Raw genomic sequence first — 26753 nt, 5'->3', positions numbered from 1 at the left:
TAAATTTTCTGTCTAATGGTGTCTTTTGGCACATATTAATAGCATTATAGATGATCTGTTATTTATTCAGCATATACTCTAAGTGTAATGGAGCATTACAAAAATACACTCAAAATCCTTGTTCATTCTGTAGCTATGACCAAGGAACTACATTTGTATGACTGAAACAAAAATGTTCAAAGCAATTTGGAATGAGAAATCAAAAACATATATGAGATCAAATGGCAATGGAGCAGCAAGAGAAGAACCACTCAGACTGAAACACAGGCAGATTGCTTGTTGATTAAGTACTTGTGGTACAAGCTGGATGCAAGGGTCTGAATGGCAAAACTGTCATTACTGCCCCAGTATTTGTGAAAACCTGTCAAAAAGACATGGGGACACAAAAAACTAGAATAATTCAGGCATGTTGGAGTTTTTTTGAGAGAGTACTCTTTTTCCAGCTGAAGCTCTTAATTACAATTTGAGCTGATTTAACACTCCACTACAAATGAGATGAAAGAATAACCTACTCTTTCCATTAACGGCTCAGCTCCTGACTTTGCCCTCAGTCCTTGTTTTGGGCTCAGTCCAGCCCCCACTGGACTCACAGAGACAATCCCCTCTGTTAAAAGTTCATAAAAATTCATTTCCCCTTCTCATCCCTTCCTCTCACACCCACCAAAAAAAAAAAAAAAACCAAAAAAAAAAAAAAAAACCCACAAAAAATCCCAGAGATGCCTCAAGAGACAGGATCATTCACCTTAAACGAGGGTGAGCAGAGATTGGTGGTACTGCATCATGCGGCTTCACTCTCAACAGAGAGAGTGAAAGAGATAATTGATAAGGAACTTGCTTCCACAGAAGTCAAAATAGGACTTTTCTTCTTACAGGTAGGATCTTCTCTTAAAAAAAAAATAGAGGCCATACTAGGTACATTTGCAGTTATCATGACTGAAAGAGTATCTGCAGCTAATTCAGAATTGTCACATTCTCCTTCAGTTCATTATTATACTGTTCTCTCTCCTTTTGGCTGCAGCAACCCAGGCTCCTGAGTTTTATGTTTGGCTGAGTTTAGATCTTAGAGGGTTGGGCTCAATGATCTCCAGAATCTTTTTCAACATGTGATCATGTGATATTATGGTTCTATGAGCACTGCTTTCAAAAATATCTTGATTATTTCCTTTTTTCTTACATGTCTATAGAAATGCACATGTATGCTCCTGTATAACCCACCCAATAATATACATCCCAATATGCCTGTAACATTGTAAATGTGGAAAGAGCATACAAGAATATAGAAAGGCCATGACTAAACAGTTGTGTCTTGTTTTGGTCAGCTGCAGTGAAAAGACACTGCATGACAATACCTCAGTGAATCCAGACCAGCTTCTTGACAAAACATCTCCTTTCTTATGCCACAAATGCCTCAAGAACACTTTTTTTTTTCACCTTTCCCAGGTTGCTAGATATATATGCGCCGTTTCTATTTTCTCACAATATTTCATCAAGAGAAAAAGCACAGTGTGACTCTGGGGCACCATAATCTGGAAAAAAACAGGAACCTGGACATCATGAAACCAGAAAATTGCTGGTTGGCGGAAAAGTTTTCCAAAAACAAACATCCTTTCAATCATAAAAAGATCTAGGGGTTAGTGGCCTCTGCTGATATGAAAATCTTTAAGAGGAAGAAAAAGCCCTTTTGAAGAGATAGAAGTCTTTGAGAAAAGTCCTCCACCCTAATTGGGCAGATATGGATTTTATCATGTTTCCAGAAAATCTCTGCTTTTATAAATTAGCCAAGTAAAAATTATATTTGCAAATGTGTGGCTTCTGAGCTCCAGTGCAGAAGTAATAATAAGGCACAAAGCAGTAAACAAAACACCTTAGATTATAAATTCTGAACTACACATGTATCATTGAGGACAAGTGAATATATTTCATCTTCAGTGGAGGTGCTCTTCAAAAACATCTGTTAAAACTTAGGCCTCATTTAAATCAATTGAAGAAAAAATTGATGTTATTAGAAACTGAAATGTATGTATAGAGCTGAAGGGAAATTTTTAGATGCTGTCTTTCCTCACATGAAGGAAAAATTAAAGGCAAAGGTGATACACAATGAGGAAAAGCCACAGGTTGTCACTTAACTGTGACCAAGAATGTGGTACCTGTATTCTTACTATGCAAATTAAGTAAACAGACATATTCTAGAGAATAGAGATCATCCATAATTATGCAAAAATCACTTCTGTGCCTTGCTAGGCTATGGAAAATTCCATCTAGTCAGTTCATGGGAAAATTTGAAACATTAAAAAGGATGATAAAAAACAGAGATTGGAACATCAAAGTGAAAGACATTCCTAGATAATCAAGCCTTTTCCTCTCCTACCATGGGAAGCAAGACTTTTATTTTTTTTCTGTAAACCCAGCACCTTCCCTCTTTAATCCATTTGGTGTCTCTAATTTTTTTAATAATTTTTTTCTTTCAGGTTGATAAAAATCTTCTCATTTCTAATCCTAAATTACTCATAGCCAGTCTATATTTATTTATTGAACTTACATGCCAGTCATGTAAATATTTCTTCTCCTCACCTCACATTTTATTATCAGAAGTATTATCTCCCCTCTGGTCTCATTTCATTAAGCAGAAAGAACCATGTCTTGCTGGTCCTACTCTGCCAAAGAACCTACCCACTATATTTGCACTTCTTCTGGCTTGATTTAATTTTTCTTGAATATGGATGATCCAAATGAGGGGCAATATTTCAACCATTGATAAAATTTTAATGCTGTGTTGTTTCCTCTATGTCCTCCACTTAGGCACTGGAGTGCTTAATAGAGCTCTCAGGGTAATCCAGATTCCCCTAGACTGGCAGGGAGGTTCAGAAGATTTACATAGGCATGTAGGCTCTGTAAACAACTCAGAAAGAAGAATTCTTTTGAAAACTGAGTGCCTGTGTCTCTCACTGTGAGCAGCATGGTAGCTTGGTCCACCAGGGATGAGAGCAGGGACCTCCCATGCGCTAAAACCCCACAGACTCTCTGAATGCTTGGTTTGCTTTTTAGAAATTATAAAACTTTCACCTTTGCTTTTTTTTTTTTTTTTTTTCGTGTGAGAGGAACAAGCATGGATTTTCCTGGAGCACTGTGGTGCTGAGTGTCCAGGTCTGAACTCCCCAGGAAGAGAGACACAAGCATGCTAAGGACCACCAAGTTGCTGAAGGGCCTGGACCAGCTCTTCTGTGAGGACAGGCTGAGAGAACTGGGACTGTTCAGCCTGAGGAAGAGTCATCTCAGGGGTGATTTCATCAATGAATACATAAATACCTCAGGGGAAGGCTTTGTTTAGAAATGGGTTATCTTTTGCATGAACTCTAGGAGTATCAGAGTCTTCATGTTTTGAAATGAGCACTTTTTCAGTGCTACATGACCTCACTTACTAGAACTGGACCAATACTGATACAACAATACAGCTGAGTCTGCCAGACTCAGGCATCCTAACGCTTTGCTTTCATCCTAAATATAGCAAGCATAGGTATTTTAATTAAAGCAAACCAACCATTTGAGACAACAACAAGCCACAGAACTGAATTTTGTCTTCTCCTTTTGTCCTCGATGTCTGACAAAAAATCAGACACCAAAAAATGCAAACAAACCAAGGATTATTCTACAATCTGATGTTAAGAATCAGCTTCCTCATATTTTTTCATCTCAGTCAGCCTGTATTTGGTAGCAGGAAGATGGGAAAAATATATGCTTCTTGGGCATTATGACATAAAGTAACAACATTTGTTATTACATTTTTTCTCCACCGGGGTCCATTTGTTCCCCACTGGCATGTAGAGAAGGAGATGAGCAATGGAGCTAGGTTCCTAAACCTATTATCATAAAATTTGGTGGAGGAAATGATCATTTAACAACCAACAACCATTACAAAAGGAACAAATGAACATGAAACATCCAGGTTGTTCTGAAACTTAGCCAGGACTGCTCTATCTTTTCATCTCCCACATCTGCAGAAACTAGAAAGGTTATTCCTGAATTTAACATTGAGATAAATATGACTCTCACCACACATTGAATATTTGCAAGTTGTTTATAATGGCTTTTTACAACTGGAAATTAATTTCAGTGCACTACAGAAGAAAAAACACAGAAAATGCTTATCCTTTAGAAAAATTGGTATAGTTAAGTTTCCAGGACTGAAGTAAGCTGGATTTTAAACTTTTAAAGAGTTTGGACTCTAAACCTTCCTCAAAATAAATATTAGCAAAGACAGAGAATATTCTCATTTCAGTCAATCCAGTAGATTAGTCATGTATGGGAAGCAGTGTACACAGATATTTTGCTGTGAAAATGCTGCATTTATAGCCAGTGTAGGTTTATTTCACTGTTTTAGTGATAATAGAAAATCTGGTTACAGTAACTCCCTGCTTGCTACCATGCTGGACCATATTGGTTTTCCAACAGGGCACATTCCCAACCTGGCAGAAATGAAGGAATGAGAACAACATGGTCAAATGAATCACTCTCTAATCTCTAATTTGATGCATTGATCTCCTCCATTAGATCTGTAAACCTAAACTCTTGTTTTACCTCTACACCCTGCTCTCTTCCTACTTAGAGTAGGCAAGATTAATACCACTAGCAGATCTCCAATGGATTACTTTAGCTCTGACTTTATGCTGCAAAGAGCTGCCTTAAAATAAAGCCTAAACAGCAAGTAGAGAATTAGATGTCAGAATTTTAACATTATGGCTACCCCAACTACTATTTCAAAGGGGGGAATCATGACAAGGATACTTTACATAGCAGTTGAAATGATACACAACTAATTTGCATCCTAAATTAAGCTACTGACTGAACTTGTGTTTCAAAGTACTTGAAAAGGGGATTTTTTATGAGATTCACATATTGTTCTAAGGAGGAAAAGTCTACTACCAATAATAAAAAAATACAGTAATTCCAGTTAGGGGAAAAAAGTGTTTTTTAAATAACTTCCTGAAAGTCTTTACAAATTCTCTAAGTTTTTGCAGTTAATGCTTAGAGTATTTTTCTTTAATCAGAAAACCGTGAGGATGTACTTGACTCAGAAAATCTATATACAAAGTATCCCACTACATTAAAAATCTGCAGATCAGGTTTAGAGTGGTATTGGGAATAGGATTTTTTAAAAATGCATTAGGATAGAGCCACTCAAAAATTGTATGATTTTGGTGATTTACTTTTCCCCATTTCTGATTAAGGAATCCAATTAAGTATAATTGCTTCTTTCTTATACTATGTCAGTTTATATTTGATTTCCCAGCCTGAGAAAGTTTTGGCTGTGGTTTGCAGTTCAGGAAACTCCAAAAAAAATGGGCCAATGCCATCACGTAGAATATAAAATATGGAACACTTAATAAAATCCACTTGAGATACAATAGATGACTCAGGTTTAGGATAAGTGGTAGCAGAGATAAGAATAGTAATGGATGGTAGCACATTGTTCAGAATAATCACTCAAGCAGTTACGGGAAGAGTCTTCCCAAAATACATAGCACATGGGCCAGGCTGCTTCATGCTCTTATCAGCTCAAGCTCAGACCTTACTCCCAGGTTGTACATTTGTGTTAACTCTCCAGATCACCATCACTATTGATATAACCCCTAAATTACAGCAAGTTCTGTACAAAGTATCCTGGCTCTGACGCAGACTTTGAGCAGGACCCTGGGCATGCTGCCCAAAAGTCTGCTCTCAGGTTCCTGACTAACAAAATGGGGACTGTCATCTCTGGGACAAGAAGCTGTGATGAGGATAAACATGTGATTCTCTGAAGAACAGGTATGCTTTCTGATGTTCAAGGCATGACCAAGAAAATTCAGTCATTCCCAATTTTAGCTTCATCCAGTATAAAAACAAGGGAGCTGGGCTCTGGAGAACTAGTCAGAGAAGAGGGCCAGGAGCATCCTGCACAGCTGATGGGGAGAACAAACAATATATACACGCCCAGTCATGAGTTTGACTTGTTGGTAAGAAAATTTGAGTAAGCGCCTAATCTCCTGGGCTGAGCTGCATGAAACACTGCAGGGCTCCCCAGCTCCTTCTGTCAGCCAAAAATGCTTTTCAGAGCATAGGCCCCTGAGTGGGCAGGGTGTATAATTTGAAAGTACACCTGCTGGTTGCAGTAGCACCCACATTTGTACAACAGCTCTCATCCAGAGAACAGCTTTAGGAAGACTATAGTCTGAAATAGCTTAGATTAAAAATCCATCTAGCCCAACTGACAGTGGCCAAAGTAAATTCTTCCCTGGATACTTTGACAGAGCAACAATTTTTCACTCCCAATGTTTAAGCCAGAGGTGTGGTCCCGAAAGTATTTTTCTTTTAGCCACTCAGGCAACCCCTTTTACAACCCTTCCAAACTATCACCATCTACAGCAGCCTCATGAAAGGATCGTGAAGAACACCATCTGAAGAAACAGCTCCTCTTTTCCTGGTTTGAATCAGTGCCTTGCTGGTTTCAATAAATGCTGTTTATATTGTAGGCATAGTATAATGGACATATACAGCACTAGAGCCAGGGAAGAAAGTGCTCATGTTGGAATAAAAGGAGAGACAGGGCCAGTTTTGATCTGTATTAACATCAAAAGTTTTGAGGACATTAACAGAACAGTTGTGATTACAGCAGCCTTGCTGTGGCACAGGCAAGTAATTATGACTGCCATAAAAAATGAGCATAGAATATTAAATTAATACTCTATCATTAAAAAAAAAAATCATTTAAGATCCTTTTTTTTTCCTTTTAAGTTGTAAAAAATATAAAAACTGATACCAGGAGATAATTACTGTTTTGTATTCCCAATATTTAAAAACACTGAAAAAGCAGCATCTGGGAGCTTATATAGTACAAGAAGATGCAGTAAGAAGATCCTAGTAAAGTAATCTCTGTGTAGTCCCTCAAGGTGAAATATAAACCATCTCCAAGCAACTTACAGCTGACAGTACACACAATATTGAACACATCTTATCTACATGTATTAATTTTGACATTTGCTTCATTTTCCTTGAACACCCTCTTATACAGAGAGCTGATAGCAGAGCCAGTTACTGCTGAGCTGAAATATTTCTTTGATTATTTGAGATACATGGAATAATAGAAGCATGGAAGAAGCTGCACAGTTTTACTCAGTTGCTGCTCCCATATATAATTGTCTAGAATTCAAATATAACTATTTTACTATCACAGCTAAAAAAATAATGAATGAATATGTTTGTTCTAAAAAAAAATAAAATTAAATTTAAAGGTATCTCTATTACTCAGAAAGTTTTAATTCTCCCCGTTACAAGAAAGGTGATAGAAAAAGAGGATCCAGTACTCCAGTACTGACTAATTTCAAATTAACAACACAATCTCTGCGTTCATTTTTCACAAACATCTTAGGAATTCCCAACAATATATGGTATATGGAATGTATGCTTTTTCCACACAGAGCAAACAATAACAAGTTTCTAGTTTGGGCAACTCAGTAACTAGATAATGGCTTCAGGCAACTGCAACTAAATTTAACCTGGGAAAAGACACACAGATAAAATATCTCTTTGGGGCTCTTTCAGTGTGACTGCATAGAAAAATGAAAGCAGCTTTGTTTTTAAAGAAATAAAAGATCAACCACAAAGTAGATAATATTATGCTATGGCCATTTTTGCTCTGTTGGTACAGATTGCAGTAGCTACAGAAGCTTACCTCAGTATGACAATTAAAACAAAAGGCAGGAAATCAATGAAGTTTCTTGCTGGTTTTTTCTTTTTTTTAACTTCATAAGAGAATGCAAGCTTAATCCAAATTGTCAAACATGTTATGTCCTCTAAGCTTCAAAAAAAAGATGTTCTAAGGATACAGAACAATATGTATATGCATATTATGCATTTATCTTTGTGCTGCTTGTAAATACTCTTTTAAGGCTGCATGAATGTATTATATTGAAAGGGAAAGCTGCATGCACAAGTTTCCTATTAACACAGTGTTTCTGCATTTGTTATTTCTGAAGATGGACATGCTTTCACCAGACTGGATGTAGGACTGATTTGCATACATTATCATTCAGATTTATCTGAGATCCCACACAGTCCTCAGCTGCCATCTCAGAAAAGCATGAGCTCCCATAAGCTTCACATCAGACCTGCCCACCCTGTGGTGAAACTCCTAGCACCTCTGGAGATTTCAAGTGACACTTGATGACTGTTTTGGCAAGCAAGCCAAGCTCAAAGTGTGAACAGCCTGTGTCTTAGGCTAAGCTTCCCTCAGCTGTAGCCCATGGAAACAGTCCAGCGGGCAGCAACACTGACTTTGTATAGCTCAAGAAAAAGCCTGAGGATTTATTTTATTGCTCATAAGACTGCAAGACCAGCTCAAATTTAGGATATAACTTCCTTGAACGAAAGTCAGGACAGGCACTCGAAATCTCCTCCATTGCCTTAATACCACAGTCTCGCTCTTCTCATGTGAATACAAACAATGACCTGCTTAATGCTCTGATAAACAAGTGCTTCCTTTGCAACTTGCAACCTCACACAGCAAGCAAGAGAAAAATTTTAAAAGCTACAGAAAGTCCTGTTTCTCGTTCTTCCCTTCTAATTGATCATGGTGCACATGGGAACTCAAAGGGTCATTGAAATCAGGAGCATTTTTGGAGTTCCAGAAGAGCAATTAACAAAATGAAGCACTCATCAAGGGATAGCTGCAACAATTTGACTGCCAGAAGGTGTAGCCAGAGTACCTTTGGTTGAGCTGGACAGTAAAGAACAATTCTCTATAACCAATTTCATTGATAAATGGGAACATGATAAGGATGGTTAACCCTTTCAGAGTGAAATATCAGTACACATCTATCTTTTTGCGATATTCTGACAGCTGTAAAAATAGATTATGTTTTGTTAAGCCACGGACTAAACAGCACCCAAACAGCACCATAGCACCAAATGTATTGCTTCACCTGGTAAAACAGCATAAAACTAAGCAGTGCAATGATTCTTCACAGCAATAATTCCCCCATTTAACAAAGAATAAAACAGACAAATTCTGCTAGAAAAGAAAGTAAAAAGGAGTTGAAATAAGTACTTTGAAGAGAAAAAGAACTCTTGCTGTGGGCTGTGCAATTAATTTTGGTCAGTAAACTGTGAAAAACTCTGCTCTGCTATCCAACTTACCATTGTTCAGTTGTCAGACTAGATCAATTCTAATTAGATTTTGCTACTTTTCCTGAAGTTGTTTGTGATCTGTCATGCTAAAAATATTCTAGGAAGTAAAAGTTTTGTACAGGCAGAAATCTGCAGAGAAAAGTTGCTCTGCTGTATTTCTAGATTTGAAGATGCTTTCTTACAAAACAAAGCCATGTCAGCTATTTGTTATTCTTCTTCCACTGAACACCCCTTGGCCTGAAAGGTTATAGTGACTTGATTAGTGTTTTGTCTTTTAGAATGATCAAAAAAACTTATAGAAAGACTAAACTTGTCTTTTTATAATAAAAAGAATTTAACTTGCATCTTCTTTTCAAGTTGACATGGTCATAAGTAGTCGTAAGTACCACAATTAATTTAGTCTATTTTTTTGTGCTGCTTAACTATGATTTTGTTTATGTTTACATTATGTATGATTGATAATTAATGTCCTTGCCAATATCTTATCAAAATGATTAGCCTCAGAACAGCCCAGCATCCCAAAGTTCCATTAGAACATCTCCTTCACTCAGAAGCAAAAAGATTTTATATCAAGAAAAGTCTCATGAATTAAACATCTTTCACTCTGCCAAAGTTAATTTCCTTCTAATTTCCCATTTCTATTATAACAATTAGGAAACCTTCAAATCATTCAAGCTTCTAAAATACAATTGTTTTCTAGTTGGGCCACTAGAATTATTTTTGAGCAGTCAGGGTACAATGGTCCACAAAGCACATTTCCCCAATTCCTACTCTAAAACTCATTCCCTGCCCGTGCACAAATAATACTTACAAGCTTTGCATTCCCTAGAAATGCTCTAATATAATTGTCACCACCTCTGAAGTCATGGTTCTGCACAGCTTGAAAGTTTTCTATGTCTGTTCATCTTCAGTGCTCAGAGTAAATGAGCAGTGGGCTCTGTTGTGGCTACTCACATTCAATCACTTGGCAGGTTGGTATATCAGAAATCTGATAGAGCAAATTCCAACAAATTTCTTCTGTTTGTTTTTCAGCCCTGAATATAAACACTGATAAAAGAATGTTAGATTCCCAAAGCCAGCTCAGTATCTCTTATCCTCTGCTAATTCCTCAGAAGGGCCTTATAAATCAAGCTAAAGCAATAATAAACTTGTTTCATGGAAGATGTCCTGATCATATCTTCATGATTTTACTGAATTTCAAACAAGCCATGCCCCACCCCAAAAAACGCATTGAAAACTATAAAAGAAGACCCAAAACCCCACAAAATAAGTGTACAAGGCAGAATGGAACCTTTCTATTGAAATATTTTGTGGGTTTTTTTCATAAGGAAAGGTTTTTTCTTTGGATGACAGATTTTATCTCACTTCTTATCTTGTCCAGTGATTGCAAAATAGGAAATGCTGCTAAAGCACAAGCATTACTTATGACCTTACTTGATTCACTTTCTTAAGATATGCAGGTACCAGCAACTAGAATTATGTATGTGAGTTGACCCCATTGATAGATCTGAGGTCTGCAGATGAATAAAATCCTGAGTAATGCTGATGAGGACTTAAAATAAGAATCTCATGAGAATTGTTTGATTATTTTTCTCATATCTGTCCAGGAATATTTTTTTTATCTCCATATGAAGATCTTTCTGTATCATTGTCATATTTTGCATTCCTTTGCAATACTGTTAAATTCAGATGCAAAGAAATTCAGTTGAAGGATTACTTCATGATCCTCTCCTACAAAATGCATGTTTTTCACCTTCACAAACAAATAACTGCATCCAAGATATATGTGTAGCCACCTAGTTGACTTATTTAGAAATTTGCAATTATGCTCATAATTCATAACATCAGTATGGAACAGAAGTGCTATTTCAAAGAAAAGCCCATTAAGTGCACTTTGTTTTTAACGTGGCTGGTTCAAGTTTAGCTTTACTGCCAGATTGGATAGGTTGGAATCAGGTAATTGTAGGAGTTCAGAACAAAAACTTAAATTGTACTGTCCTGCTTTCCTAAATTCTCAGGATTACAGCTTCCTTCTTAGGCTTACAGCTACAGTTTCCTAAGATCTAGGAAACAAAAAGACTTAGCAGATGAACACAAACAGCAAATGCTATATACCACCATAGAGGCAGTAAACAGGCATACTACAGTTTTAATTAACATGTGATAAACTCTGGTTAAGCATATGATGAACTCTAACTTAGATCTGAGTTCCTAAAATAATCACAAATTTAAAAAAACATATCAAACCAAACCAAATTACCCTACAGAAACAGAAGGATGACCAAAAAAAAAGTATTGACTCTGTTAGGCAAGAGCTAAATTTCAGCTCTGGAGGATCCTTTAAGATACAGACATCAGATACATTACCAAACTGAAATTCTATTATTTAGTTAGAGAAATAGATAACACACAAATTCCCTAAATAACTTAGAGCTTATAGTAAATACACCCTCTTAGGTGTCCAGGACCTAGGTTACTAAATGTTGTTTTACACAATGTTGGTCTACTAGGTGTGCCTTGAGTACTATGAAATTAGGAATCATTACAGAACTCTGCAGTGACCTCAGCTTCAAGCAAGCAGAAGGTGTTTTACCATGTCATCCTCTTAATGGCAAAATTAGCCACAAAAATGAATTCAGCCAAAACGGGAAAATTAAATTAAATGCTGCCCATTCCTCTTCAGTCAAAAGAAAAGACAGAAAAAAGGGAAATTAAAGAAAAACTTCAAGGAAACACACGCATCCCCCTAAAAATGGGGGCAGTTTGTTGATTTTTATTTGGCTTTTCTTTGGGAAGAAACTCATCAAAGCTGCAAATTTAAGAGTTCTTACAAGGAAAAAAAAAATCTAGCTTTGTATATCCACTCAAAATTACTGCCATTAATCAAATTTTTAAAAATCCTAATACACCTTTTATTCATGTATCTCTTTTTTTAGATTATGGATATGTACAGCTTGAGTCACTTTCAGTCTTGTTTTGGAAGGCTTGACTATAAAAGATGATTTTGCAAAGCAGGGACCAAGATATTTCTTTCATTATCCAAATTAAGTCATTCTCAGTGCTCCAAACTCTAAGTGTGTTATTCTGAAAGCAATAGAACAGCACGGGCTGCTTCTTCACGGCTCTCAAGAGTCCTGCACAGTCTCTCTGTGGATGGGCTTTGAGAAATGAAGTGTGCTGCCCCAGGCCTGCATTAGGAAAGACATTGTGCACAAATCATCATTTTAGTAACCTGCAATTTTATTAACCCTCTTGGAAACACTGGGCAGCACATCAGACAAAATTTATCACTACTCTTGCTCACCCTTGCTCCTCCAATAAATCCCTGTCCCACGTTGATCCCAGGCTGTTCCTGGCACCCAGTCATCCTATTCCCCCGTGATGGTCAGGTGAAGTCCTGGGAGAGATTTCTGTCATCACAGCACTGGAAGAAAAGTTCTGTAATAGGGATTCACAGCTGATGTCTTCTGTCTGCTTTTCTTTAACCCCTTCCCAACTCCAAATTGAGGTACAGTGAAACTCCATGAATTTGACCACACTATTTTTGACTTCCAAATTATCAGAACGTTAAACTAGACTCCCTCTCTGCAAAATGGACATTCAGCTGGGAAGAGAAAATATCCTTTCTACCTCAGCTAATCGGTCACAAATGCAAAATTTCAGCTTGGTCTCAGAGAAAAGAAAGCAACAGACAAAACCTGAGCAAATTCAGGCTCTTTCTACAAGATACCAGGGAGGGTGAAAGCTGCTGATCAGGGCTCACAGTCATGGACCCTAAATACAGCCTCTCTTCAATGATCTTTCCTGCCTTTACCTTCTCCTATCAATTCAGTTTATCTCCTGCCTACATTACCCTCTTTCCCCCATTCATCCTCACCACTTAGACTTAAAGAAACTATCCTTGTTTTCTTTGTCAAACCAGGAATCGATGTAGACTAACACAACTGAAATATTCTCATTTTCTGCTTCTCTGCTCCTTTTGTCTCCTGCATCTCATCATGATTCCCCACTCTCATGCTCAGAATTCTGCCCAAGATTTACTATAGTTCTTGGTTATTAAATATTATGTATATAAGGTCCCATGAAAGCATCTGCAAATAAAGCAAGCTACACCTTTTTCTGTTTTTTCATGTAAGAATATGTGTTAGAAAAAAAGAAATGCAACCCTCATTACGTTTTTCATTAAAGTCCTTAAAAAAAAAATTGGCATTTTAATTGAGCTGCTTATGTTCTGCAATGTTATGTCATGAAATGCAGGAATTGAATTTCATCTTTCCTAAAGATAGTATGTCTTCCAGAATTTCAACATTATTTTAGGCCAAAAGATAACATAGCAATAAGAATCCTCCACTAAAATTAAGCATGTCCCTGTAGTTGTTGAACTGTATTTTCCAGCATTTACAAAAGCACATTGCTTTTCAAACCAGGGTCTGACATATCTAAAATTCCAATGTTGTTTATGAACTGATGATTTCTTTTAACACATACTGCCAAGCATTCATTTTCCAGAAGCATGGACTGCTGAAAATGGAATCAAATCCCAATTTAAATCAGACTTGCCTGTCTGATAAAAATTAACCCCCTAAACTGAAATACTTGGACAGGGGGATGAATGTCCACAAGCCAGATGGTAAGGGAGCAGGAAAAATTCACAATTTGATTTCAGAAATTGGAGGTTGTTTTCTTAACATGTACATGCTCAAAACCTTATGTTTTAGCTGACCACCACACATTTTATGTTTCCTATTTAATAGCTGTGGGAATGACAATTATTTTAGATTTCTTAACTAGTTTTGTGTTCAAATTTTAGTTTAGAAGGACCAATATATGCTTTATTTTGTCCTTGTTAGATTCTGATATTCATATCTCAAATTCTACAATTAGGCAAAGAGTAAAAATGCAAATCAAAATTTAGTCACGATTATTAGAACAGCAAGTTCTTATGGCCTTGACCTAAAACATGAGCAACATTTGAAATCTGGCCTGCCTTATTCCAACAAATGAGAGGCCAGCCAATAAAGCTGATCCATGAGTCATTATAACAGATGCCCTTCAGACTCAATTCTTAATAAAAAGTCTGTCACAACACCAAGCCTTGATAAAGTGATCATTCTTCCTGTGCACATGTTTGCAAGGAGGGCATTCCCTCAGTAGTATGTTATTAATTCTGGTGGAATACACCTCCTGTTGTGCATTTTGCAATGGAAGGGGACATGGGTGCTTTAAAATTCACACATAATTAAGAAGTGTGAAATGTTCTGTTTTGAAATTAAGCTAGATGAGATGCTTCCTTTTGAATATAGATAGGAACTCAGTAGATTAATGGTTATTTAAATCACTTTGACTCTCTTTGAGGAGTCTTATACTAATAAAAGGTCTTCTCTTTGCATCATCAGCATAACAAAGACAGATCCTCATAAATTTGCACATCTGTTCCGTAGTCACAAATTCAAATTCATTTCCACTTCCTCCAGCCTTGTTTCCCTAAACCCCACAGGTGACCCAACCTAATCTTCCTGTCATTGCCTTGTCTGTCTCTTTTGTAGGTAATTGAATAATCTATTCCTCTAAGGTTCACCTATTAAAGGTATTCCCTATTTGGGAGTATTGTTTTCCCTTGCTTTTCACACCAAGGGACTCTGTGGCTCCAAGCTTCTTATGCCATTAACTACTATTTACTCTACTCTTTTCTTGTTGCCACTTGAAGTCCACAGAAATTATTCCTTTAATTAAAGACTCTCAGCTTCTTCTTATCAGTTGACCCAAACAATTCAAAGTTGTCCACTGAGGTTGTTTTGCATAACAGTACACATGCATCTGTGTTAATTTAGGAAGCTAAGCAGGTAGCACTTAGAGCTTTAATTGTCCAAATCCATCAGAAAAACAATGATCCTAGGACCACACTCCTAGAGAACTCTGGTTTGCTTAGCATCTTCTGAGAAACAGGTACTTTACTAGACCAGAAGAAATGGTGTATTAAAACCTTGCTTCACCGAGATCTGGAAACCACCAAAGAGCATTCTTTTGAGAATGGATTTTTTTAAATATGGTTATGCTGGTTTCCCTTACAATTTGAAATGGAAAATGCCTTTAAAATTGCTAAAACGTTCCACTCTAATGAAGTAAAAATGTTTTCATTGGAAGATTTCAAATTATCCAATTAACTCTAATATTTCACTAGGAATACAACATGACTTTGGAATCTGATTCCTTCCTTCCTTCCTTCCTTCCTTCCTTCCTTCCTTCCTTCCTTCCTTCCTTCCTTCCTTCCTTCCTTCCTTCCTTCCTTCCTTCCTTCCTTCCTTCCTTCCTTCCTTCCTTCTTTCTTCATTTTCTCAAAAAAGTGAAGCTATTTTTTTACCATCAATTCCACCGTTGTCTCCTTTTAAATCCACCTCCCAGGCACATCCAAAATTGCCTCACTCCAAGGAAACATTACACTAAACTTGTGCTAACTGGTCCATTACAGATAGAAGTTCCTGGAAGCACCAGAGGGTGCTGACATTCCCCACTGCTTTCTCAGTACCTCCCTTCATTTCCTCAGGACACTGAGGTGCCTCCCAGCTCCCAGGGACAGGGCTCCACCATACTTGGCTGCAGGTGCCATGGGTGTAGTAGGACAGCTGGCAACCTGGAGGATCTACCAATATATTTGGGTGGTTATGTTACTAGCATAATCAAAGCACCTAAAATATTACTTTCCTCTCAGGCCACTCACTGCCAGGATAGACACATTCACACATATTTTGTAGCTGAGGATTTTCTTACACAGCTACCAAAGGAAGAAAGAGCAGTGAAATAGCAAAAGCAGCAGAGTTAACACCAGGCCAATGGAGGAAGGAAGCTGATGGATCTATGAGAGCTAGGAAGGAATCAGAGTGCAGTAAACACTGATGCACCTCTGTGCCACCCCCAACAGATGCATCACTTATGACAGTAGCATAAAACATCTGCTTATTGCTTTATGCACAACTGGGGCCACTAAAACAGAATGCTCCCAGACCACAAGACCTGTACATCTGCCTGGTTGCTTTTTTGAGACACATTACTTCAAAGAAAGGGTTCCAAGGCTGAAGTCAGAGACAATCTAAGGAAATTATTTTATTTAAACACCAGGTTGCCATTAATTCAAAAGAAATGAGGACTATTAATCTAGATTCAGGCCCATATGGATAGAACCAACACATAATGTTTTGTCAAAGCAGCAAAGTATAAACCTAAAATAGATACTATTATTTACAATAAAAAAGTGATGAATGTTGAATCTTTTTTTTTTTTTAATTTTCCATTTGCAAAAATTATTCTTTGTATTTTGAACATGCACATAAAGGAAGCTTCCTGCTTTTTTAAAATTGTAAAGCCACAACACAAAACAGAATTCCCCCAAAATTATGCAAATTTGCAACTCAGGAGAACTTCTAACTGCAAAAACAATTATTAGTAAACTTTGAACTGGAACAGTTGGCTAAGCAAGGGCAAGCAGTCAGATCTTATAAATGGAAATTAAGAGGTGCTTTATAGTAGCATGAGGGTGTTGCTTTAATGAGACTTGAGCACTTGTGCCCGAAAGGTTTTTTTAATTCTGTTAAGTCTTGCATGACTTACCCTGCTAAGCAAAATGTTCTTTACAGGTTCACCCCAAACTGTCAAATCTCGAGGCTTCTATACTCTAGACTTCCAGAAATAAATTTACTAGCCTTAAATCTGCAATCTTTCATGGAAGGGAAAAAAAAAAAACCAACCCCACAACCAAAAAAATATCCCCTAAAAACTCCACAGCAACCTTGGAAAAAATTAAAATCTGCTACAGGAGAAAAAAAAAAATAGAGAGTAGATATGGAGTGAAAAATCTTCATATTCACATGCCAGAGGAAATGTTAAACGTGAAATTGAATGACTAAATACAGAGCTTCCGGAAAAATTTAGCTGGCAAGAAATTTTAAACGGCACATCCTACAAAATAATCCTTAAGCAGTGTTTCCCCAGAACACTGAGAACCTCAAAGGTTTTGGTTTGAATTTTTTCTTATTAGTTATATTTGTATGAGGAAAGAAAGTTTATTTTAAAACACATGGAATATACCTATAATTGTGAACAGTTCTATAAGGGGCATTTGGATCACCCTGCAGCATGACAAAGACCTCAAGCCACAGACCCATAGGCAAAGCCAGATTCAGAAGTTTTGACTTGAGATCGTTTTGGTGACCTAGACTAAAAAACTGAGGACACAGGGGGAAGAAAAAAAAAGATTTAAAAAGCCCAAACAACTGGTTTTATGCAGGTATGCAAGATTGTTTTTGCAGCCTTTCCTCTGTCCAGCTGAACATCTGCGTCCCAGGACAGGGGCTGCCTGCGCTAATGCAGTGCTAACACTGCTGCTGAATGCCGAAGTGTTGACTCAGAGAGGAGAGTACAAACCTTTCTGAAAGCTGTGTACCACTCTCTTTTGGGTGCAGATATGTCACAGTAAGAGGTTAAAGGAGGGTCATCTCCTTTTGCTTGTCTTAGTGAATGCTATGACCTCCTCCAATCTGCCATTTAAACAGTGTGTGTGAGCTCTCACTGGTCCGTTTAAAGAAAATGCACTAGGTTACTTTCTTAACAGTGGGACTCGGCTGGGGAAAAACTTCCTGCATTTCTAACAAATTTAAATTAGATGGCACATCCAAAGGTGTAGAAACCTCAACAGAAATGACAGTGGATTTTTGGCACTATGCTGCAAATCTTTAGTCGGCTTCCCTGCAGGACCAAGAGTCCTTCTCTGTACACATTTATATGTACACATCTCTAATTATACATACACGTTTCTAATGGTACTGTTAAGGAGGGTAGAGTTAGACAGGACATATAAAATTGACACTGAAGAGGTCTGTCTTTTCATTTCCATCTCTCCCTCTCTATTCCTGGAATTATATCCTTGTTCCCTGTCCCATCTCTGTGGTCTGATACCTAAAGTGTTGATGACAAAAAAGCTTTTTCTTCCATTTTGGTTGTGCTGATTTCCTACTAAGTCACTAAGAGGAACATTGTCCCTGAGTTACAGCAACGATAATTTATTAAACAGTGAACAGTACCACTCCAAGGCACTGGAACTGGATTGTTTATGCTGTCTACAGTAAATTATTTTAATGACTCCAGTATGGTTTTGGCCCAGGTTAACTACCTCTCTTCCAACAATTCCTAGGAACAGCTGCAAAATCATCATGGACCAGAAAACATCCCCCATAGGCAGCTTGTATATGGCCACCAACTGCTGGAAGTTCCAAGAATGTGGTGGAAGGGGAGGGTGCTGTTTCTTTCCAGCTGTTCTCTGTGCCAGAGTACAGTCCCGGGCAAATACAATTTGGTAGAAGACCTGAAGCCCAAGGGACAGACATGCCTGAGAGTTCTTAAAAGAGGAGGGAAGGAGTCAGCAGATGAGAACAAGAAATAAGTGAAAAAGCTGTTGAAGAGGAAACAGGACAGCTCCTCTAAGCAGCAGTAAGCTGTTACACAGGCTCAGCCTGTCTCATATAACTGCATCCCCATAGATTTACAGTCTTGCTTCCCAGTGAAATATTAGTACCAGCTCCTGCTGACTGCAACAAAGACACCAGTGACCTGCAGAGCGAGTATGGAGGCAGTTACTGCATGAAGGTGAAGAGGTGGAGAAGCTGCTTTTCTCTCCTTCCTTCCAAGGCTGTGGCACTGTGTTACCACAAAATGACCCCTGGTTTGACACATTAGATATGTAAACTTTTGGTAAATGGCCATACCATAAACGGAGTTAATGTTTAAAATATTTTGGATCCACCAAATTTCCCTGAAACAGAGAATAAGCAATCTGTGTGCACTAGACATTTAAACCCCTCAGCCTCCTTGATGTATTAGTGGAATTGAATATCTTACAGTTATAACTTGAGGAATTTGATGGTGAATACTATAAGAATCCCAAGGCCTTTTTTTGCATCCATTTAGAATAAAGGCAAAAAAATAAGGAAATCGTTATCTGTTAATTGGATCAGGGCCAAAAAATCATCAATGATTTCTGTAAAAGCATCTTTTTTCCTACTTGTTGCTTTTAGTTTCAATTAGCTCACTGATACAGTACATTATTTCTTTCATTGTCTTTCTATCTCTCTCTTTCTCTGTCCAAAAAGATTCCAGCCCAGATGGAGGTGAAAGGACTTAAAGTGTAGGAGTCTGAAACAAGTGCTGTCAGATGTGTCATTTTATGCTTATCTTTGGACAGTAGATGATACACAAAAAGGTCATGTTATGTCTTTCTGTTATGATATATTTATCTGCACCATACTTCTCTGGGTGCCTCTTGATCCCCCAAGTCATAGCTGCACAGCCAAATAAATAACATACAGAGACCAGGCCTGTGTTCTGATCTAAGTGGCACCGACTGACGCACATCCCCTGCTTAGGAGCAGATCCTGGTAGAGCAGATTCATCTTGGAAAGTTGGCAAGGTCTGCCTTGCTTTGTGCAGAGCAGAGTGCAGCCTAGCAGATGCACAGTGGGGTAAAGTACTTGAACTCATTTCCTGGCCCTCTTGTACTTAGCAGTGCAGATGCAGTCAGAGCAAACATGACAGAACATCTGGAATGAAAAGATGGGGTCAAGGAAACTTAACAGAGATGAGAACTTTCCATGGCAGTTTCTCAGCTAATTGTTCAAGGAAACATTTCCAAAGTTGCATTCTCTTCTCTGGGCTCTCAGTACTGCAGTTTTGTTTGATATTAGGATTAGCTCAGGACTTCCTGAAAGGGAAATTACATCACAAGGACCTTGGATTGAAAATCTGATTCTACACTGGAAGTTCAAAATAAATCCAGTTAAATAAATAGCAAGTATTTAGACTAGAATATTTGCAACAGTAATTCAATAAAACAACAGAAACAAATCTTTCTAAAGGCCAGTTACTTGAATTGCTTCCTTCTAAGTGCTCCACACTCCATACACTGTTGATTATTCTTAGATAAACTTCCACCTAAAGCTCTCCTCTATTTTATTGCTTTATAAAATAATATATGCCTAATTTTTTTTAATTGTTCATATCTCACTCCTTCTCCACCTTTCTCCCTTGAGATCTGTGGTCATTTGATGAAAGACAGATAAAAAAAAGAGTAAACCATGCATTAAGCAGTTGCAATATTATGAAGTTACTTTTGGTTATTTTTGGATGGTAACATCAAAGCTGGGATGGTTTGTGTCATCCCCAACAGCCACGCAGAGAAAGGAGAAGCCAAGAGCTGATTTGCACCTGTGACACAAAGGTGCTCTAAACCTGCTATAAGCAGCTGCTCCAGATAAAGGTCCATCTGCCTTGCATCAGTGGTGTGGTGAGAACCAGCTGGAGGATCTCAGTGGATCTGTCCCTCATTATCCATAATGGGCCTACTTCCTCTTCACACTGTTTTATTGTATGAAGCTCCCTGGCACAATTCCCACCTGTCCTGAGCACCTTAGCAGTGCTGTCAATGTTATTCATTCTTCCCTGCAATCATTGTTGTCTTTATTTTCCCTGTACTTTCACCAATGTTGTTCTTTATCTCTCTTCTTCCACGCCCACCTTTCTCTTTTCTGCAGTCAGTGTCAATTCTTTCCTCTTCTCTCCCTCTGATTTCAGGAGAACTCCAATATGGTAGCAACCAACCATCCATTTGCTTTTATCCAATGGAGAAACCTGTGTTTTCTACTGCTTCTACAGCAACTGCCTGTGAACCTTTTCAAGTGTATGAAGTAAAGTAATCTAAATCTGCATTTGGCCTAGCTACACCAAATCTATGAAAGGCACTGCCTCAAGCTTCAGTAGAAATTGGATTAGATCTGAAAGAGCCAAGTGCTTTTCCACAGTTTTCTATAAACTACAGTAAGCAGAATATGTCATACTGTTGTGTTTAAGGGACTCATCCAAATAGAAGGTGATGGATGAAAAGCTTTGGCAAAAACATTTAACAGGGAGTTAATAAAGGCCAACAAGAAAGAGAGAAGAAAAGAAAAACAGACAGGTCTTTCTGGCCAGATATGAAGAGTCTGATCATAAACTTGACTACATCTCATCCATGAAGCAAAATATACCTCCTGTGAGCTCTGAGTGGTTATCTCAGGTAGCCACAGGACTAACTGGACTTTTTGGTGTTCGGTCTCTGTGGTCAGGTGTGCATCTGGTTTACTCTTCCACAGCCTTAGAACTCACCCAGTGAAACATCCTGGGAAAGTAGAGTCAATATGAATAACAGAATCAAGGAGAATCTAGTATTTCATAACCAATTTGTATTTTGCTCTTTGACTTTGCCAAATGGAATGGAATCCTACATACTAGCTCCACCAGCAGATGAGTGGCATCAGCAGCAAAGCAAGCTAGGATAATTTAAAACCACTGTGCAGCTGCCATGTACCTGTGTGTTGTCAGATTTTGTGTCTTAGTGCACTCAATTATGTTGTTAACATTGCTTCCATGGATTAATTGGACACTCCTGTTCATAGTACTTTATTAAAGAATAATCCTTTGTTTGAATAGTACTTCTGGCAAGTCCCCAAATATTGACTTTCCTTACTCACATTTAAAGCCACCATATCCTTTTATGTAATCACAACTAAATACAATTAATAAGATTTGTCTATGAAGGATGTTCAAAGTATCACAGGGAATTCAGATTTTACTAGGGGAAAAAAGTGCACACTAACTGAACCAATCTCCATTTATGAAGGAGTCCTTTTTTACAGTAGAATTCTATTGCTCTCTTCTCGGCCCCTGACAAAATATAATCTTGGGCTTCAATGAAAAAAGAGAGAAAAAAAAAATATCAGGTATCAGTGTTATTGATTCCTGAGGTCAGCTTTTAAAATCCTGGCTTTCTCGTCCCTTCATAGCATACTGCCAGATCGTTAGCTTGACTTGAGACTACAAATCTTTCCTCAGGGTTAATAGAGGATCATATTTTGCCTACAAACTTTGTGCCAATGAGCAGGCAATAAACTGAGAATACTCTCTCTCCATGGGTCTTTAAGACTCATTCAGAGCTGATTAAGATTGAACTCACATCCAGCCTCTCACCCACCAGCATCGACAAGGCCTTCATGGCAGGGCTGCTCTCCATCTGTTCATCTTCCAGCCTGTGTTGGTAATAGGGGTTGCAGCACCTTGCAGTTGTTTTTGTTAAGCATTCTGAGATTCCCTTGTATGGGAACCTTCTTGTTTTTACCTTTCATCTTTGTTTAAGAAGTTTAATCAATTCAAGATAGGGATTACACAGTGCAAGAGTGCATGGCAAGAGAAGAATGGAATTTTCCGAAATTGCTCCTCCACTGAAATGGTGAATTCTATTATCATGATTCTATAACTTAAAGGGATTTTAGTGAGATTTAAGAATGGAGAACGTTGATTCCTAGTTCCCTTTTCTGACAAGACTGATTTGAATCAGGTTCCTCTCAACCAGCTCAAAATATCTCATAGCTAGACTGAACTCTTAAAATTAATTAGAAAGAAATCTCATGAGAGCAATTAATCATATTCTAAAATAAACATCTAGGGTCAGACAAATCACTTTAAAAGAACTTATTTCCAACACCTACTGAAAAAAAAAAAAAAGTTCATGGTAACTAGTTCATGGTTGAACATCCCATGCCAGTGAAACAAATTCCACACTTTCAGATAAGTTTTCATTAGTTTTCACTAAGAGCTGAATGGGAATTTTTCTGGATGCCTTGCCAGGGGATTTCACATAAATCAGACCTTTATTCTTCAGCAGGGAGTGCCAAAATTTGTGGCTGATATAAATGGTTTAGTGATATATCAAAGAGCAAGCCATTGACAAAGATCTGGATAGAACTTGTAGGAATAAGCCCGCGAAATTGCAGGTGCTAGTAATCCTGACAATTTACATTACCTTCAATGTTTACAGAGAATTTTCAAACCTCATGTACCCCTAAGTTAAGTATTATAAATGTATTATTAGGATTTTTTTAACCTTTAGGTCTTCTAAGAATAGCAGCTGGTTACCAAACAAGAAGCAGGACCATTCTCTTCTGGTACATTTATTTCTGGCAGTTGTTATTCCTCCATTCATGTGTGCATTTCAAATGACTGATCAGATGTTAAGTGCAGGAAATAACTTTCCTTGTCTGACTGTATCCTCTCTCCATGACACGAACAGCAGCAGATTCCAGGACTTGGCCACATTTGCAGGCTGCATGTCACTCCTCTAATTACCCTGCTCATCCAACTGGCAACTCAGGCAAAAAATATAAAAAATACGTAAGAGAGGGGAAAGACAGGAAAAGTGCCTGACAGCCCTCAAAGCAAATAGTGTCTAATTCCTTTCTTGTTTCAGACTTCCAGATGTGTTTTTCCTACAGTCTTTAAACAAGCAGGCAGTGTCTTGGTCTCCACTTCTTAGCAGAAGTCATTAATTGACCTTACTTGCTTCATTTGTTGACAGTGTTACCACAAAGACCAAAGCACTGGTTCCATACAGGAACCCAGGCTCTCTTCCCCCTGAAGCATCTCAGAGTCCTCTGAAAGTCAAATGCTCCAGGAACAGAGCGTGGGAGCAAGCTTAGTAAGTATTGAAAATCCTGTGCAATAAAATCAATGTTCTTAAAACATCTTTAAAAAGTGCCTTTTCATCACTCAATTTTTCTGCTGTACCATGTCAACTTATTTGGGTGGGTTTCAGTATGCTGTGTGCAGTGTAAGCTCGGGGTCATATCTGCTTTCCTTGAGGGTACAAACCATTCATGTGCCAGTTAGAACCACCATGCCAAAGGAAATTTGTATTGAGGGATTCAGCTGGTACTGCAAGAGTATTCTTATTTGTTAGATTAGTTTTTTTATGACCTAGCATATCAGTAAAAACAGAATAAACTGGATGGGCCTAGAGTAACTGGTAGGCTAGATAATACCTATTCATAAGATGTACCTAAAACATTTAAAGAATACTTGACCCTTTTGAAGAACAAATTAATAAGTTTATGAAAGAATTCTCCCCAGTCTTTTCTCTCTCTTTCTCTTTTATCTTCCTTTTTCTTACACACATAAACACAGGAAAGTAGAGACACAGTTTTTCACCATGACTCAAGGCATAGATAGATATATACACACTATATGTAGAAATTATAGCTTATACATATACATATCACTGTTTTCAGCAGGTACTCAGAAGGCCAGTAGCTACTAGGGGGTTAGAAATTCTTCCACAATTTTTGGGAAATTGTCCTTCCTTTTTCTTTTCCTTTTCCCTTTTCATGGTTATTAATCTTAAAGTCAGGCTGGAATTTACATCAGTATTTTGACACTCTCCACATTTTTTGAAAACATGTAAAACTATTTATTTTCCACCTACATTTCTAACATAAAATTTTGTCTCTACTACATTTATATCATTTAGATGCATGTGTAGTGGTGGAAACATAATTTTGATCAACTTATTCTCTTCCTAGCTATACAGTTTTCTCTCTATACAATGAGGAGACTTGCACACTCTTAGAGAATTCTGAATAATGATTTTACTTTTGTACTGCTACTACAGAGTCAGCTTTACCTGAGGAGAGACAGGAAGTAGCCTGTGACAAAGACATGACTTTTGCCTTTGCTATTAATACATTTATATGAAGACTGGAGTTTAGAGTGCACTATATAAATACTTAGTCATAGAACTGACATCCCCTGAAGAATCAGTAGTCCAAATACCTGATTTTTCAATAATCAGTCAATTTAGTTTCTGATAAACTGTCAAATAGATTCCACTCCCCATGCTGAATCATTTGCAACCAAAGCAAGATTGAACCACTCAGGGGACAAATAAGATTAATGTGAAAAGCATGTAGGAAACATGTCAATGTAGTGAAAACAAGACACTCCAAGAACAGAGAATTTATTTTCCAAACAAGTGGTTATCATTAGATTATGTTCAAAACAATTTCCAAGCTAATCTGGTTGCAGCACTGCGGAGGTACATCAGCAGCACAGTTCACCTTTCAGAACTTCCCATGCTTACCACCACTCTGCCACTCAAAATTGTCTATGCCAAACAATGTTGCTTATTTTACTTACAACACAATCCTCACAGATTTGATGTGTCTCATCCTGTGATCTTAAAATGAATCAATTTCAAGTAATGACTGCACTGCGCTGTAGCTGGAGGAAGAAAGATGGGCAAAGAATCTCAGTAATTTCTTGAACTAACCTTATCTTAGCAACTTCATACTGACTGGTTGTCAAATCCAACCATAACTAGGAAGCTAATATAAAATTCAGACAAGGTGTTTGGCTGCAAGTAGCAATAATATTTTAGTACTTACACTATCAAACATTTCTAATGCTGCTGAGCTGTTCAAAATTATATGCAGCAAAGGTTGCTCCAAATGGCTTTATAAATCTAATCTGCTCTTAAGCATCACAGGCAAAGTCTGCATTGCACTTGCATTTCAAATTGTTTATATTTGATTGTAGTCCATTATCTCTAAATGAGGTGAGTTACTCTAGGGTCATGATCTGTTTCTTGCTATTAGCTGGCATGTTCCACTGTGTATACAAGATAAAGTGTGTTTGATATTCTGTCCTTTTGTTTGAATTTACTGAGGTGGAAAGATAACTAAATGTGAGTTTTCTTCTATTCCAAGGGCTATCATATCAAGTGCTTTGAGAAATGGTTAAGATTCCTTGATGTTTTCTTTATGTGGTATTCTCATCTCAAGAAATACAGATTTTGGATGCCACATATGAGAATTCTGCTGAGTCAATTTGACATTGAGTGTGCCTGCAGATATAGGCTCTAAGGACAGATAAGCAAAGCAAGAATTTTTTTCTACTGCAGAGAATCATCATCTCTGCTGCATCATCATTTTATCCTCACTGTAGAAGCAAAAACTTTTGCATAAGGGAACATGTCTGGTGGGAAAGCAGCCTTTGCATACCTTGTCACTCCAGACGTGCATCCCATCCCCTTCCCCCATACTGCCCAAATGATTAAACAAGCTTTTGGCAGCTGGATAAGGAAGTTTGTCTGATTGAAAGTTAACTCAGAGTCAAATCAGGGAGCTGTCAAACTGTCCATGAAGTCACACTGTTGATGGCATAGGAGAGTTACAATATGTGGCTAGCATTAAGGGAGAGGCAGTGTTAGTCATCATAGCTAGTCATCATCATGTGTTAGCTTAGACTAATTGTAAAATTACACCCTATAGTCAGCTGTTTGGAGGCAGTTGGAGACCTTATCCATTTCCCATTAAAATACCCCAGCTGTAATACAGTAGGGGATTTAAGGCCTCCTTAATCACTTAATTATTATGGCACTCTCTATTATTATTATAGAGAGTGGTTGCTCTAATACTGGGGTTTTTTGTTGACTAACAACTACTGTCTGCAAGATTGCAGCAGTACCTACAACTGACCAAGCTATAAAGCACTTAGAGCTCACAGCATGGTGCCCTAAAAGTGTATGCTCAAAACCTCTCTGAAGAGAGCCCTGAGAAATGGCACTACAGCATTTCCCAGCTTTTAATGGCACAGGAGCCATGCCCCAAAAGGACTGCAGCCCCCATATTCCAGACATCTTGCTACTTAGCATGACTCACAGCTCTAGTGCTTGCCTGGGCTGCAAT

The sequence above is a fragment of the Haemorhous mexicanus genome, chromosome 2 (assembly GCF_027477595.1).
Source record: "Haemorhous mexicanus isolate bHaeMex1 chromosome 2, bHaeMex1.pri, whole genome shotgun sequence".
In the NCBI taxonomy this organism is placed as follows: domain Eukaryota; kingdom Metazoa; phylum Chordata; class Aves; order Passeriformes; family Fringillidae; genus Haemorhous; species Haemorhous mexicanus.
This window is presented reverse-complemented; position numbering follows the sequence as displayed.